The sequence below is a fragment of the Aythya fuligula genome, chromosome 4 (genome assembly GCF_009819795.1).
Source record: "Aythya fuligula isolate bAytFul2 chromosome 4, bAytFul2.pri, whole genome shotgun sequence".
Taxonomy (NCBI): domain Eukaryota; kingdom Metazoa; phylum Chordata; class Aves; order Anseriformes; family Anatidae; genus Aythya; species Aythya fuligula.
Genome location: NC_045562.1, coordinates 17,194,116 through 17,210,489, shown reverse-complemented (window position 1 = coordinate 17,210,489; position 16,374 = coordinate 17,194,116).

The following is a 16,374-nucleotide window of genomic DNA, read 5'->3' as shown; positions in this document are numbered from 1 at the left end:
CTCTCTCATTTACTGTATATTCATATTATTTATGTTCTTCTACTTATATGAAAGTTTATATAAATATATTTTTAGAGAAGTAAAAATATATTAAAAAAATCTTACCTCTCCCTCCTGTACCAGATGAAATATGAATCGTATTTCCGCATGTGTGAGAGAACAAAGACTGACTGTCCCCTCTAGGCATTTGGTAAGATAAGAAATAACCTTCAGGCAATATTGTGACTTTTGCAACTATTGCTGTTTTGGAGATGTAGGGTAACGAAGTCCATTCCTTCCATTTTAGCTGCCAGCGGCATTCAGCCCACAGAGGAAAGAGCTTATGTTTCACATTTTCTGCCTTTCATGGATAATACTAGAACTACAAAATCTTTGGCGTATTAAAGGAGATTTCATACAAATCCCTGTAGTCTCGCAGTTTTAAACATTTTAAAATGGGAAAGAAATATTACTTAATAACTTAAATGCTGAGACATAAAGTTATTTCCAAAATTGTTGCAGGATGTAGGATGCACCATCCTGAAATTCCACCACACAGACTGGGAAAGTGGGGTGGACCCAGTAGTACAATGAACTTTAGAGTTTTAAAACTCCCCTTAAAATAAGAAAGAAAGACCAAGTGGCTCATATGTGAGAAAAAATATTAAAAATTTTTGTTTTATTAGAGAAGTATTTCAAGGTTAGATCCCACAGGACTTTGAAAGACAATCCCTGCTGTAGGGCAAGTTAGAATCCTGGAATGTGACCAAATCTAGCAGTGAATATAGTGTACATGGAAATTAAAATAGCTGATATATATATATATATATATATATATATATATATATATATATATATATAATCATTATTGCTGTTACATGTATCTCAAAGATGATGAGTTGGATCTTTTGAAATATTGAAGAAAATGGTGACTGAAATAAAAACCTGTAAGTAAGATTTATTCCTATTCTGTTGCAAAAGTGTTCAAGTTGTTTAGCATTTTCAGATAAACTGAAGATCTTGGGGGAGTTTGTAGATAATTATTATTTCCAGGGTTAAAAAACATGTAATAAAATCATGGGTGGAACATAACATCAGCCATTACGAGCTCCCTAGAAAAACTGTCTATGGATTTCTGAGACTATGTCATGTGTTGCTGAAAATGAAGAGGCATTGCATTCCTTCTCTGCATCACTACAAACACAAACAATTCAGTGGGAAGCAAGCACAGTGTCTTCAGAGAACGTGTAATAAAAGAGCATAACTCTATCTGCAGTGCTTATTAGTCACTTGCCACTGGTTTCCTGCTTGAGAATCACAACACTCTATAGTTCAGGTGTAGCCTGCTAAATGCATTTCTCTTTTACTCATTCTTCCAAGACTTAAAATAATCCCAAATGAGCTGAAGTGGGTCAATACATTCCCAAATAATCACTGAAGCAGGAAATGTAATCTCATGGAATCCTGATTGTCTGCTCAAGAGACTCCTAAAAAGAGTAGATGTTATGCATACGTATTTAGGCTCAAAGACACTGAGACAAATGAAATTTGCTTGCATCTCAGTCAGCAGGATTTTATCTTTCTTTTTTTTTTTTTTATTATGGTGTTTAGATATGACAATAACAGACACAGATAATCACCAAAACAAATATTACATTATACTCGTACAATGTTATTGCCAAGACAAAAAGTTCTAACATTAGATAGTTAAGTCACAACTGAATGAAGTTCACAGAATCACAGAATCACAGAATTTTCTAGGTTGGAAGAGACCTCAAGGTCATCGAGTCCAACCTCTGACCTAACGCTAACAGTCCCCACTAAACCATTTCCCTAAACCATTTCATCTAAACGTCTTTTGAAGACTTCCAGGGATGGTGACTCCACCACTTCCCTGGGCAGCCTGTTCCAATGCCTAACAACCCTTTCAGTGAAGAAGTTCTTCCTAACATCTAACCTAAAACTCCCCTGGCTCAACTTAAGCCCATTCCCCCTCGTCCTGTCACCAGGCACGTGGGAGAACAGGCCAACCCCCACCTCGCTACAGCCTCCCTTGAGGTACCTATAAAGAGCGATAAGGTCACCCCTGAGCCTCCTCTTCTCCAGGCTGAACAAGCCCAGCTCCCTCAGCCGCTCCTCGTAGGACTTGTTCTCCAGGCCCCTCACCAGCTTCGTCGCCCTTCTCTGCACCCGCTCAAGCACCTCGATGTCCTTCTTGTAGCGAGGGGCCCAAAACTGAACACAGTACTCGAGGTGTGGCCTCACCAGAGCTGAGTACAGGGGGGCGATCACCTCCCTAGCCCTGCTGGTCACACTGTTTCTGATACAAGCCAGGATGCCGTTGGCCTTCTTGGCCACCTGAGCGCACTGCTGGCTCATATTCAGCCGACTATCCACCATCACTCCCAGGTCCTTTTCTGCCTGGCAGCTTTCCAACCATTCCTCTCCCAGCCTGTAGCTCTGCTTGGGGTTATTGCGCCCCAGGTGCAGGACCCGGCACTTGGCCTTGTTGAACTTCATGCAGTTGACCTCAGCCCATCGGTGCAGCCTATCCAGATCCTCCTGCAGAGCCTTCCTACCCTCAAGCAGATCGACACACGCACCTAATTTGGTGTCATCTGCGAACTTACTGAGGGTGCACTCAATGCCCTCGTCCAGATCATCGATGAAGATATTAAAGAGGACTGGCCCCAGCACCGAGCCCTGGGGGACGCCACTAGTGACTGGCCTCCAACTGGACTTGGCTCCATTCACCACGACTCTTTGGGCCTGGCTATCCAGCCAGTTTCTAACCCAACGAAGCGTGCGCCAGTCCAAGCCAAGAGCAGCCAGTTTCTTGAGGAGAATGCTGTGGGAGACGGTGTCAAAAGCCTTGCTGAAGTCAAGGTAGACCACATCCACAGCCTTTCCCTCATCCACCCAGCGTGTCACTCTGTCATAGAAGGAGATCAGGTTCGTCAGGCATGACCTGCCTTTCATAAAGCCATGCTGACTGGGCCTGATGGCCTGCTTCCCCTGCAAGTGTTGCATGATGACTCTCAGGAGGATCTGCTCCATGAGCTTTCCTGGCACTGAGGTCAAACTGACAGGCCTGTAGTTTCCTGGGTCTGCCCTCCGGCCCTTCTTGTAGATGGGCGTCACGTTTGCTAGCCGCCAGTCGATTGGGACCTCCCCCGATAGCCAGGACTGCTGATAAATGATGGAAAGTGGCTTGGCCAGCTCCTCTGCCAGTTCCCTCAGTACCCTTGGGTGGATCCCATCCGGCCCCATCGACTTGTGCACATCTAAGTGCCATAGCAGGTCACCAACCAGTTCTTCATGGATAATGAGGGCCACATCCTGCTCCCCATCCCCTTCCACCAGCTCAGGGTACTGAGTATCCAGAGAACATCCGGTATTGCCGCTAAAGACTGAGGCAAAGAAGGCATTGAGCACCTCCGCCTTTTCCTCATCTCTTGTAACTAAGTTTCCCCCCGCATCCAGTAAAGGATGGAGATTCTCCTTAGTCCTCCTTTTTGTGTTGATGTATTTATAGAAACGTTTTTTGTTATCTTTAACGGCAGTAGCCAGATTGAGCTCCAGATGAGCTTTGGCCTTCAGTTAACATATAGCAAACATCCTTTCAGGAAAAAAACAAACAAATTTAAAGTCTTTAAAAAAATATCATCTGCCCAGTTCTGCTAAATGAGAAGGCCAACTGTGCTGTAGCCTAAATTACTAGGAGTATTTGATTAGGCAATGATGATTACAAATACTGAGTGTAAGTATTTGCCAGATGAGCAGTAGTCCAAATTTCACTCAAAATTTTGTCTGCTAGCTAAACAGAATGGTGACAAACCTAGGAAACTTAATAAGCTTAGTTTACACTGAAATAGGATTTCAGTTTAATGAGAGAGAAAGGATATTGTTCAGTAGCTGTCCCATGAGAGACGTAATTGAGAAATATGAGTTCTCTGTACTCTTTCCAAAGACACCTAAATTTGAAAATGTTGATTGTGTGTACATTTCTCCATATCTCCACACAATGCAAGTACTTGTGTGATAGGTTACTGAACTGGAGCAAACTGACTCACATAATTCCAGTACAGTTATATCTGAACCCATGAACACCACTAGGAGTTAACGAAGAGATGTCTGTGCATGTGAATCTCCTGAATAACTTCACTCATGAGCGTCTGGCTAGAGCAGTCTCCTTTTCTGCAAAGACAATCTACCTGTCTAATGGGTCTCCCAGAATTTAATAAGAGGTTCCTGGTTAAGCATACCTCAACCAGGATGTAAGAGCAAGCAAAACTGCTTCTGATCATATTTTGATGTCATTACGTTATATATCCTTTCCACCCATATCAGGAACTACGTTTAAAAGTATCTCAAATATAAGGTATTAGAACTAGAATCTGTTAAAAGGGAAAAACTCTATTACATTGTTGTTTTTTTTTTGTTGTTGTTTGTTTTTGTTTTGATTTGTTTTTCTTGTTTGTTTTGTTTTGCTTTTGTTTTTTTCCTACATTGATCTAATTTATCTGTGTGATACTTAGTGTCTAAGCATTCTGTGAAAATATTAAAACGGATTAGACTACATGATAGAAATCCAGTACTGTTTATAACAATCCACTGGAGACTACAGAAGTATTCAGAGGAAGTAAACTGCTCAAATTCAATGAATGCTGGTGTTCTGCAATAATTTACTTGTCTAGAGACACTGTGCAACCAAAACCAAAGGAAAGGAAAAAAAAAGTGAAAAAAAAAACTAGTGACAAAATCTATACAAAATTAAAGGCTCTGCCTTTGCCAAAATTCAAAATTTCAATGGAGAAAAGGAAAATATAAAAATGAATCATTTGAAAGGAAAATGCTGATTTTTTATGAAATACTGTACAAGTGAAAATTGGCATATTCTATTATTGTGAACAGGTAACATTTCCAGCCTCTTCTTTTCATTTTCATTCTTCCTGAGCTTGGATCCTGAGAAAAAGTAGAGACTTTTGAACTGTGCCATAGCAAAACCTTGATTACTTTGCCTCCTTAAAACTGCCATAAAAAAGAACTGTCTGGCATTGATTTGGCATGCTCTGTGGTGCAGGAATAAAAGGGTTTCTCAGTGACTAAAAAGGATGTTGCACCCTTGTGCAGAGCAGGATATTCCTCTTGTATAATGATTTTCTTAGCAATATGTCTGCTTAGCTTTAAAAGATACTGACCTGAGCTTTAAACATCTGACATTCCTTTTCTTTAAAAAATTTACCCACTTCATTTATGGCCTAAATGAATTATGGCCAAGAATTCACATTTGTTTTCTGGGAATATTGCTCAAAGTGTTGTGTAGACAGAACAGAGCTGGTATTTTAGTTTAAGTTGAAATGCAAGAAATTTAGGCTGTGATTACACACTTGTCTTGTGCTATATAGTGACCATGTCTAATAACTCCATTACTCATCAGAACATATCTGATCTGGATCAGACCAGAGATAATCATATTTTTATGTAAAAGATCAGAGAACGTGATAAAGAGATTTTTTTTTTTTTTTAATGTTGGTTTTATATTTGATGATGATTTTAGGAAAATGTGAGAGGAGAGATGATATGCCTTCAAGGTTGTGATTAACAGATAGACTTGTTCTTATGCTAGAATGCAAATCAATTCCTGAAGTTTACATTTAAAATTTTATCTTTGGTCTGACTTTATGATTTAAAATATATATATATATATATATATATATATATATATATATATATATATATAATTTTAATATAATTTAATATAATTTTAAAATATAGTAAAAATATATATTTTAAATATATATATATATATATATTTTTAATTGTGGCAATGGCCCAAATGTTGATTTACTGAGCTTTTCTCATGTATGCAGGAGATCCACTCACAGTTTTTCTGACTGTCACAATATCTTGTCTGTTCAAGGAAAATAATATTTTTGCTAAAGTGGAATAACTGGAAAGGTTTGAGAACCTCTCTGCATCTTTCTATTTCTTATTTACGTTTAGATGTTCTCTTCCTTCACACCTCTTGCATCTTGAGTATCTTCTCAATTTACATCATAAGGAAACTCAGTTTGTCCTGGAATGGTTACGCAGGTCTAGTACCAAGAGTCCAATCTCTGTAACTAAATTCAATGACTCAGTCCTGATACTTCCTGCAACTACCGAGTGTCTACAGCAAGCCATTTGCGTGTCTTGATTCGCTGTCTCACTTGTATGGATGAGTTTTTACATGACCTAACCCCGTTTTGATGACTGGACTAATGGGTGCCCCTTTTATCCCCAAACTTCCCAGGGCGTCTTTCATGCAAAAAGAAAGGAGTGAAAGAACAGTATTCTTGGGAAGAGACCCTTTTGTCATCCTTCCCTTCCCTTCCCTTCCCTTCCCTTCCCTTCCCTTCCCTTCCCTTCCCTTCCCTTCCCTTCCCTTCCCTTCCCTTCCCTTCCCTTCCCTTCCCTTCCCTTCCCTTCCCTTCCCTTCCCTTCCCTTCCCTTCCCTTCCCTTCCCTTCCCTTCCCTTCCCTTCCCTTCCCTTCCCTTCCCTTCCCTTCCCTTCCCTTCCCTTCCCTTCCCTTCCCTTCCCTTCCCTTCCCTTCCCTTCCCTTTTCTGAATTTTACACAGCATTAAAACACCTTAATATATCTAAGGACATACAAACAATCAAACAAAAAAAGCCATGTGATGTATTTTGTTTAATCCATGGCACATTATAATCATGTCCTACTATCAAAAAGAAAATCAGGTCCAACTGGATAAAGATTCTGACAGTCAAAATTTTGACACTAGGGCACTATTTTTTTCTCTATTTGGTAATGTGAAATGCTGCTTTCTTCCCACAGTGGCAAACTCAGAATTATCTCATTTGCTACAATCTGTCTGAACTTTCATTTCTCACCTTTCCTGTCAATCAACTAACGCAGAAGGGGAAATAACTTATTGGTGACTGGACACACAGAGCTTTAATCATCTGTCAGCTGATGCAAATCAGCAGAAAGAACAGACAAATACTTAGTTCAAAAATTATAACCAAAATATCTAAAACCAGTCAGGTTTCTCTGATTGCTGGATTAAAAACAAAACAAAACAAAAACAAACAAACAAAAAAAAAAAACACACTAAGTTTAAGCATTAAAATTGAAATTAAAGGACAGTGGACATCAAAGAATACTAAGTACTTGAGGGAGAAGATATAAGGAGCCTACACTTATAAGAATATGTATAACCTAATGGTTAATTAGACTTTAGAGAACACAATGAGCTAAAGAGTTTGGTTAAATGGAGAATATTGTAAGTTAACTTCTCTGCCTAGGGTTTTCAAATGTAAATAGAGTCAGTCCCATAAGCTGGATTCTCAAACTAGTTATCCTCTTTGAGACCACCTGAGTGGCTGGAGCCTGTCTGGTCATCTCCTTCTTTCAGCCTAGGACTGGAATTAAGAAAAACATGTTGACAGAAGTTAAATTGAAAATGGAGTTTGAGTCAGGTGAGGCTTACTGTTTTCTCATTGATGTTAACTCCTTAACTACACCACTCTCTAATTTAAAATGTAATCAAAAGTCTACAAAAAAGAATAGTTGCTCACCATGTCTTGCTGCCACCACATCTCAACTTTCTCTGTGGTTTATGTTTTGTTTTCTCCATCCAGATTGCAATGGTCACCCGGTGCTAGCCACAACAGAGTGAATTAGGAAAATGATTTTTCTCTTGGTCAAGCTATTGACAGCAGTATTATTTCATTTTGGCAGTTCTTCTACACTTCTCAGGGCCTTTTGTCATCTCCCTCTTATCCAACATCTACTTTTCTTTCAAATGTTCTATAAATGTTTACTTATATTACTGTTTACATCATTTTGTGTGTGTGTTTACAAAGTTAGATTTGTCATTTCTTTTCAGCCTCTCAGTTCTCATGGTTAAAGTAATTCATATAGTTTTCCTAAAGGAGCTCTGATATTTTAAAGTTTTTCATTCATGACAGAAAATGAATTTCAAGTTAAAATGCAGTTTAATGAATACTGACAATGCAATTAAAACTTTTCTTATGATGGGTAGATCCCAAGGAAATTGATGAGAAACAAACAAAAGTAGTTATGAATCACAGATCCTTTTTCTTTACAGAATAATAAGAATGTGAATTAAAAGACAGAGATAGTCATGGGCAAAATATTCCAGTATATCATCATCAGACAAACTTATCTTTGTTCTTCAAGTTCATTCATATCTTTTTCCCCATTGCCTTTAATGTTCCTCTACAGATCAGCAGAGATGATGTTAGAACTGATTACTGCTCCTGAGGCATTGGAAGAAGTAATTCTGATAATATCAATGATGGACAAACCTCCTACAGAATGAAAGTAGAGTTAAGATAAGGCTTAGCATGCTCCTGTGTCAAAGATCCCAAGACCCTTTACAAGAGACAAATGTAGGCATTACTTTGTCAAACAACTGTAAAAGCCTTTGGGGGGAAAAAAAAAAAAAGTTTTTTAACAACACAACTTTATGGGGTGCAGACAAAATACGGCAGATGTCCTTAGATTAGTGGTAATATTTACGTGTTTAGAAAATAAACATCTGAAAATTTGGTGCTTACTTGTAGCAGCTCAAAATCATTGCATTACCCTTCTCTTTCTCAAAAGGTGAATCAGGCTAGAAATTGAAGGAGCAAATTCCAAATCCATGAAACTTTGTTGTGAATTCCCAGTCAGAAATATTTTAAAATATTTCAAAAAGGATCATGCAGTTACTTCTGTGGCACTCTGAGTAGAGGGGGGCATTTTCTCCAGCTCTTTCTCCAGGAGCTGCATACATTTACATGCTGCATGTGAGGTGAGACCACAATAGCAACAGGTGAAAATAAATGTGCAATGAAACATGAAGGACATTTTGGGGAGGAAAAAAGACGTTACTTGGGAAACAACACTTATCAAGGAATGGTAGGGAAGTTGTTGCTGTATGAACAGTGATCAGAGGGGAAAAAGATCAGAAAAAAAGGCTGACTGGTTATTGATCCCTACCTCATCAATTTATGCCAAATGGTTATACAGATTATTGCTTTAGGAACATATAGATAAGATAACAAATGCAGGCACTGTTAAACATACTATTAGCATAAACAGTTGTGTTTTTTGTTTGTCTGTTTGTTTTTAGAAGCAGATTTTATGGATTTTTAAATTAGTTTTCTCTATGTACTGACCAGATTTTTTTTTCCAAAAGTAACATACAGAATGGGAGAAGGAAGATATTTCTTACAGTAAGATATATTTTATAAATGTATAATATAACGAACAAAAAAAAAGTTATCAAGCATTTAAGAAAACTTTTTTAAAACACATAATACAATTCTATTTATGAATTTAAGTTAATTTCCTTGAAATATTTACACAATTGCTAATTCTATAGTCAAATTTTTCCAACATATATTATATTCCCAGAAGAATTATGTGTAATTGCAAACGATGGATAATTATATCAATTCTATTACCCTTTTAGGGCTTATTATACACAGCTGATGAACAGCACCACTGAATTCAGTAGAAAATTTATAGTGAATTGACTCCAGCATTTAATTTATTATATTTAATATAGAAGGGCTGGTGTTTCCTTGGTTTATTTTAGTTTTCTTGTTATTTTTCCATTCCATTCCATTCCATTCCATTTATTTTATTGATTCAGCTGATTTTATTGATTCAATAGTTCCCAGTGGGCTCAGATTTTGACATTTAAAAGTTTTCATTTTCCTTGGTCATCCCATCTCACAGACTGCACTGGCAAACTAAAACTGTGACTTGCTCATTTTTCTATAATAGATACTTTGTTGACTTTCATTCTTTTTCTTGATGTTCATAGAAAGAACTCAGATTCTTTTTTCTCTGTTTTGACAACTTCAGGGCCTGCCCTTCTATGAGTTAGAGAATCAGTGAGGTTTGTAGGATGCAACATGAGAAATGTGTCGATTTGGGTGAGGACAGGAGGTACCAGGGGAAAAGAAGAGTGGGTGCTGACTGGAGTGGCCACCAAGATTTGTGCTAGATCCCTGTAGGGACTCTGCAAGAGCTTTTACAGCAGATAAGCAACATCCACCTGGGTAGTCCTGTAGTGATCAGTATAACTGCAGGATGTCAGCTGTGGGCTCAGTCCCCTCGGCAGCTGAAATTGCATTTTTATTCTCATTCCAACAAATATTCCAGTCCTTCTTTGCAATTAGGAAAGGATGAAAGAACTTAACAATGGGAGTTGTGAGGGCAGTAGCATTCTTTAGCATTGTTAGTATTTTTTCTTAATCCTTTTCTCAGTTACCTTCAAGTGAAGAGAAGGAAAAGGATTCAGCCACTGTGTTGTTTAATAGCGTAACTTCATTTCTCACCCTGGCAGCTAGCACCAGTACAACATACCTCTTCGTGAACAGTTACTTTGATGGACTGTACTCCTGTGACATTGGACAAGAGCAGTAAAGGCAGACAGTAAGTCCATCAAATGGATTCACATTGAAAAAGCTGCAGACCTTGTCAGAGGGCAACCTACATGTGAGGGTGTGACCATTAATCTTCCCTTTTTGATTTTTTTTGTCCTTTTCATTAGTCTTAATTAAATACCAGCTATTAGATCAAAGGTAATTAGTTCAAAGAAGGAAAAAAACTCAGTACATTTAATGATAAAGTATTAGGCAAAATAATCTCTCAACAAGCCCATGAGAAGTCTTTTCTAACTATATATTTATAGCCAAAGTCTAGAAGTTTTATGTTTATTTATAGGTAGTATTCTGCAGATTTATTTATTTATTTATTTTTAAGTCACAAAAACATGGCACTTTCAGGACTGTCTCAGATTAAGGTATCCAGTTATTGACAATCAACCTGAAAGTGGTGCCCAGGTTCAACAATAAATAGTAGCTTTGCCTTTGCTACAAATAAGCATCTCCAAGTGAATTTGAAGATGATTAAGCAGAAATCTGCTCAAAATTTTAACAAGGATTTGACAAGAGAAGCAATTTTCCTTTGAGCTTGTACTCAGCTTTGAATCTCACTAGAACAGAGCTTTCATTTCACAGGCAGTCTCTCACCGCACACCCAAGCTTTAAAATTTAATGAATGCACCCTTTGCAAGAGACTCTGGCAATAGCTCAGATATATTAGTAAGTGCAATGATGTCAATCAAAAAAAAAAAAAAAAAAAGAGAGAGAGAGAAGAAAAAAAGGAAGTGCAACTGATATCTTTCACTGTTATAATCTTATTGATGGTTTCAAAGCCTCTGTTTTGAGTTCCAGAACCATCCTCTATTTTGAACAGAACAGAACCTTAATAAATCAGCCAACAAAATATATCTATTTATTTACTAATTATACAAATGACGCTATATTGATTAATATGCATAGTTTAGAGGAAGTGTTTCAAACATAAAAGAGCTGATGCTAATTTTTTCCAAACATGCCATGTGAGACCAGGGTTAACCTCAAGAATGAGGCAGAGCAGCAGGCCACTGGCTTACCTGATGGGGATGAAAGCGCAGGAAGAGGCAGGACAGAGAGAGAGAGCAAAGCTAAAGCTTTGCAGAGATGAGTGAGCCTCAGGGATGCAGAGGATATTGATTTCATGAGCAACAGTAATGTGTGGCCATGGTGTGCCAGAGAGCTGTTATGAATCTGCTCTTTGCCTGGAGAGGCTCTTCTGGAGGACAGAGGCATGGCCACAGGATTTCACCCCATTTCCGGCACTGTGTTGGCTTGTGAAAATTATCCCAGATATGCACATATCACCTGCAATTTAGATAGCTTTCTCTATCAAAGCTCTCAGTGCATGTTTTGTGGACTCAGATCTTTGTGTTGTGCTGCAGACAGATATGAACTAATATGTTTCCTCTGTGAGAGCTGCTGTGTGTGACACGCAAAATCATTTCATGCCCCGTGTCTGCCTGAGATGGGATTTCGATAAGTTGATCACAGATAGCTAAAATTGTGTTGTTTCTATCTTTTACTTGAAGTCAGGATACCAAAGAGCTTGCGATCTTTAAAGGGTGAATTTTATTAAGGTACTCCAAAGATGAATGCAGACCTGTTACATAAAATGGAACAAAAGATGAGTTATTTAATCATGTTACCTTGCCCTCTGTATCCTTGTAGGATGGATAATTTTCTTCCTAGGTTTCCTCCTAGGACCCCCCTGGGTTGCAATAAGCTATGCAATCTCTCTTCTGAGTTTTAGCTGTGGATCTGCTCTCTTCTACTTAGAGTACTGTAAATCTATGTGGTAGGTTCCCAACTTGCTTGGTCTCTCCCCAGCCTGCTGCCCGACCTTGTGCTGTAAGAAACCTGTGTCAGCAGGTTTCTTGTTCAGGCAGCATGTGATGTCTTTGTCCCCAGGGCTGTGTCCAACTGCAAAGCTGCCTTAATGTCTTGAGCAAACAAGTAGATATAAATTGAGCAAGCAACCTGTACCATCTGTCCTAATATCCATGAAAACTACGTGCAGATAGTATATAGGGCGAGTATATGGATTCAATGGTTCCTTTTTTGTTTTAATTTTGACCAATACATTTTTATTTATGCACATTCCAGTTAACGTTATCATTTTCTTGAGCTCACATCTGCTTGGAAATATCAGGGACTCACAACTTGCATTTCTAACTGGAAATGGTCTGTTTTTCTGCTTCATGTTGCTTATTCTGCTTTCATTTTATATTTCACATGCTTACTGTGTTGAAAGTAATAACTGAAATAATTGATATCGGAGCCATAACTTGTAAATAAAAAATTGCATTTTCATATGAAACTTTTAAGCTTGATTTAATCTCTTTATCAGAAGTACAAATTCTTGTTCTTGCCATATCATTTTTGATTAGGACTTTGAAGATGATTCTGATAATTAGAGCAAATGTGTGCCCTCTGGAAGCATGAGTGAGTTAGAGCACAGCCCAGCAGTCTACCAAACTGAGCAAACTGCTAAGTAATCAATTATTTCTGAGGAGGAAGACAAGCACTTTGCATAAGAAAAGATTCATGTAAAATGCAACTGTTGCTTTTATAAGCCAGGATTATTCATTATTATGTATCTCATAATGCTGTAATCCTAATTACATAGAAAGCCATGCATCAGATCCACAAACCAAATTAATCCTACATGTATATCATGTAGTCCTAAAATATTTACTCCGAGAACATGACTAATTGTGTAGTATAGTCTTTTTTTTTTTTTTTTTTCCTTTGTGTGTGTGTGTGCATGTCAACAGCAATCAGATTTGATTTTAAATTAATGTTTTCTTGAGGGTAAATAGAATAGATAGTATACATGTTTTATATAATTTAGAGCAATGAACTGCTAAAGGAATGAGGCATTATAGGGTATAAGTAATGTTTGCTGAATAATTCTTACTGAATCTTGTTGTTATGTTGGATAGGATGAAGAAAAACTGTGTACAGAAAAGCATAGTAATTCAAGAAAAAAAAAAAGTAACAATAAGAGACAGTTATTCATCTTAATGATTAGCTGCACTTAAAAAAGAGAGTAAAATGTCAATAAATTTTCAGCGCTTCATACTGCATTGGATTTAACAATGCTATGCTTTATATTGATGTACAAATTGTGAATGTGAGGTGAAGAGGTTTGTCTTGAAGATTGAGTACTGATTTTTAAAAATAAAAATAATCGGAAAAGAGTAATACTGTATGTGTGAACATTACCTTTCATTTCAAGATGTTTAGGAAGCATTATATTTACATAGGAATAAAAAAAAAAAATTAAAATTAAAAAAATGCTCTCCAATCCCCAGTTCAGCAACTGATGTGGTTAGAGTTTCCTGTCTTGTACCTTATGCACGCCCACCTAAATACCTTCCTTAATGGCTCTGAGTATATATGCATCTACTCCTCCTTAAGCACACAAAATTGTGTTACATAGATGTGATTGTATGTACACCTTCACAGGTTCAAGGTTTAGAGCATCTGTACCTCTCTGCATAATTTTTGGCCTATAGCTCTATAATAGATGTGGTATTTGGTGCTGCTCTGAAAGGCCACAACAACCGACAAGTTATTACTTGAAGAAAAATGCTGACTCTAAAAACAATGAAGTATGCTTATTATTGGGTTTTGATATAGTCGAAATCAAATCCCCATCACAACTAAAAATAAGACTGTACTGCTGTTCCTTCAGTATTCTAGTATTTCAGTGCTGAGAGCAAACAATAGATGTTGTGGTTCTTCTGCACCTAGAGTTACCTAATGGAACTGTTTGGTTTGGGAGATTAATTCTAGATTTAATAATAAACCAGTATTGATAACACAAGACTGTTTTGTCTAGGTTGTGTGAGTGGTGTAACTCAGTACCCTGTATCAACTGTAAATTGCACTATTTACATTTAATCCAGCAGAGAGGTGATGGTGGCATATGTAGCAAACAACATGCCGAAGGCAATTTAGAAAGGCAACTACACTTTCTGCTTTGGTGAGCCGAATTAATTATTTTAGAAAGTTGGTTATCTTCTTCAGTAGAGGCCATTGGATACTGTTTCTTTTATGGCTATCTGGAAATGGATAAACTTTCCCTTGGTGAAAGTAATAACACTGAAGGTAGATGTTTTGTTAAGCTCAAATCACCTGCAGCATCCTCTCCTTACAGAGCACGGGCTGAATGAACTCTTCCTAGCCATTTCCTTACTCAGTATGATACAAAAACCTGTGTGTGTGTCTTCTGTCGTCTAAAAACACTGCAGTTGGGTTCTTCATGCTGGTTACAGCACTGAGCACCAAGTGCCACCAGTTCCTTACAACAAACATGGCTTTAGGTATGTTACTTAAGAGCAAACTTTTCAATTACTTACCTGAATACGATATACTGCTGACTGCAACTTACATGTAGATTTAAATAAAGGATTATCAGCAGAGCATATTAAAGTGCAAATAATATTAATATAATATTAATTCAATTATTTCTTCACAATATAAGCTTTGATTTGGGAAGTATGACATGGAAAACAGGTAAGACTGTATGAATATACTCATTAGTAAAATGCAGATAGTATGAGACCCTGAGACCCTGCTATGCATCAAGAATACATTTTGTAGCTGTAATTTGTCTCTAAATCCAGCACGTAAGAATATTCTAAATCTACATATTGAGCAACAGAGCTTTGCCTTTTAGATTTCTGACACTCCTGAGAGAACTGCTGCTGCCCCACCCCACCTATAATTTGTGCTGAATGCTAGTCTGTATCAAAGCATTGTATTACACATCTTCATTTATCTCTCTTACCTTGTCCAATTTTTTGTCTTTATTAATGCATGACATATTAGAGCACCATTCAGCACTGATTTATATTAGTGTCACAAAAATTGAGACCTGCAAAAAGGAAATTCCCTCCCTCAAAAGGATGACAAATATCTACTTAGGCCTGTAATGACAGTAAATGTTAATGTTTTCCTGAAATGAATCAGACATAAGAGGTGTTTGAAGGAAGAGTAACCCAGAAAGCATGACCAATTGAAACCAAAGTCTTTTAATGCACTTCTTCAGGTATCCCTCAGTGTGAATGACACTTGAAAGTACTCTGCCACTTCAGAGAGAATAATGATGCTACTTGTACACTAACAGCAGTACAGAGCTTTGTAAAGGAACAGTAAATTTTTAAGGATTTTCAATACACCTAAGATTTCACAAGAAAGGAAGCTGAATGGAAGCCTATGCAGGCATGTAGGGATTGAAGTCTTAGGAATGCATATGGTCTTGCTTTAAAATAATAGGACATTTGAATAATTAAGGCACTTCAGACTAATTTTCTTGCTCCCTTAAGATTTTTCTGACTTTGCAAAAGTTTAAAACATGACAAGTGCTGTATCCAAAGCTGTGGTGGTCAAATTTTGAATGATGCTGATTGATAGTGGTTTCACTTAATACCAGGACGTACTTGTGTGAATGCATGAATCTGCTGTTTTTATTTTGTGAACTAAAATGTATTCTTAAGGTTTGCTGTGATGTGTGTGGCTGTGGCTTGCACAATTTTCTGTGGAACCAGTTGGGGGAAGGAGTGACACACACAGCAGGAGATCTCATTTTCCTTTGAGAAGGTTCTTGAGCCAGCTTTTGTGTGAGAACTGGATATACTCTTCACTTTCTACATGTCCTCTGTATTTAAGTATATGTGGCACGACATGTTAATTGAAGATCTTAGGTATAAATAATGGTAGTGTTTACATGAAAAATGCAGTTTGCGATTTATTTATTTATTTTTTCTCCCCAAATCTGTTTCTGTTGTACTTTCAGCCTGTCCACCAGAAGCAAAACTGGGCTTCTAGACTGTAGGAAACAGGGCTGTAGGAAGGCCTCTGTCTATGGACTGATGTGACACCATGTAGCAGAGGCTGATTTTGAATTTTGTTTCCTCTTATGGTTTTATAATATATAAAACAC